The sequence below is a fragment of the Lactuca virosa genome, chromosome 4, assembly GCF_052849685.1.
Source record: "Lactuca virosa cultivar CGN04683 chromosome 4, Lactuca_virosa_CGN04683_v6, whole genome shotgun sequence".
NCBI classification, from domain to species: Eukaryota; Viridiplantae; Streptophyta; class Magnoliopsida; order Asterales; family Asteraceae; genus Lactuca; species Lactuca virosa.
Window position 1 is genome coordinate 9,910,555 of NC_136429.1, and position 2,035 is coordinate 9,912,589.

Sequence of the window (2,035 nt, forward strand, 5' to 3'; positions counted from 1 at the left end):
ATATTAGTTCACAACAGTTGTGCAATCCATTTCATCCCCTTACTCGATTGTTATTGTGGTAGGTAATAACCTTAGTTAAACGGTCTTTCTTCCCGATCACATTATATGTCTCAAACCTAAAACATACATACGTTATATAGATACACATATTATACATCAATGTTTGTCGTTCATTAGTGTTGTGGCACAAGAGAGACACAAAGAAGAAACGAGTGCGACGTTATGTAATGAGAATTCCTAAATGTGGATGTAGAGAGTAGGAGTTGCGTCTAATTCTCCGTTACCAGTGAGAGATGAATGGCCAGGAACACTCAACGTCATGTGGCTGATTTCATGACGATTTGTAGTCAAAGTAGAGAGAGAAGCATGTGTGTTGGAGCGCTTGAACGAATTGCATCCTAATTGATGGACTCTTAGTTATGTGTTTTTCTATGATTATATTTAGATATAAACTGGTCGAGTGAGGGAATGAAAGAGAGTACACAATTTGTGTGAATTGATATGACGGTGAATAATCTCCGATAACCATGTTCTACGTAATTCGAAAACAATGAATTAACAAAAGGTGCTATGAAAAAACAACAATGATATTTTTTTGAACATTTTGGAAACTTCAATGATATTTTTTGTACTAAAATGTGTACTTCGTTGGTATTCTGTGTACAAATGATAAACTTCAATGATATTTTTTTGTACTAAAAAAACAATGATATGTTTTAAACATTTTTGAAACTTCGTTACCTTTTTAAGTCATTTTTCCGTTTACCTGAGGTAACCGGTTACCAGAAGGTTTTATTTGAATACATATGTACTTCGTTGGTATTCTGTATACAAAAATATCCTTTAATGATATTTTGTGTACTAAAAAAAAGACAATGACTTTTTTTTGTACATTTTTAAAACTTTGTTACCTTTTTAAGTCATTTTTCTTTTTATTTTATTTTATAAATTAAAAAGTACAAAAATAAAATCGTAAAGCCTTAAATCTATTACCTTTTAAGGTGCCTTCTCATAAAATTTGAAGTTTTTTTTTTTGAAGTTATGATTCAACCCTATAAAGTTTAAAACATTCTATTTTATATAAAATTTTGTCATTTAATTCATATAATTTGTTGAACCTCACAAAGTATATAAACATATTTTTTTACAAATATAAATCATTTTCTCATGCAACAGCGCTCAATGAATATTGAACTTTAAATCTATAGTATGTTGTTTTGACATCTCATTATGATCATTATGACTAAGTTTAATTCATTGTAAACCAGCAACTCATTCAACATGTGAATGATCTTAAAATTTTAAATTGTAGTTGTTTTTCTAGTAAGCTGTCTCCAACGAGTGCATGAGTATTATTTTAGTAGTAGGTCCATCATACACATTAACAATACAAGTTTTGTTGCGTGGAAATTTTAAATTTTAATATTAATTGAGTTTTAGTTACAAAATTACATTTCAACCTTTATGGAAGTTTTTTTTTTTTTTTATAATTTTATTTTATATATATATATTTTTTATTTTATAGAACCGACAAATATATATAAATAAAAAACACCTCAAGACGATGCAAAGCTAAGTAATTAACCAAAATATAACTTATTTCTAAAGTTTAACGACTAAATTTTTAAAAGAAACTTCAATGGCTAAGACAAGCATTTGTTAAACTTAATTGAAATCTAATGATTTTAAATAAAATCAAATGATTAACAAAACTGGAAGGTACAAGTTAATTGAATCTAATAATTGCTCTACTTTCTTAATAAAAAGTAATCTATACCCATGATGATGTGTTTTGTATCAATAATTCGAAATAATGTAATATATTAAATAATTTTTTTTTCTCAACGTAAAAATACATATAACAATTTTTTATGTTCCAAAATCAAATATCACATTTTTTGAGCCATTTCAACTCAAGATCATTCATTTCTGCTTAATTATCGTAGATATTTAAAAAAAACATGATTTTAGTTCACCAAATCTTTTAATTTCGTACTTTTGAGGAATATGATAAATTTAATTATTAGCTGGTGTT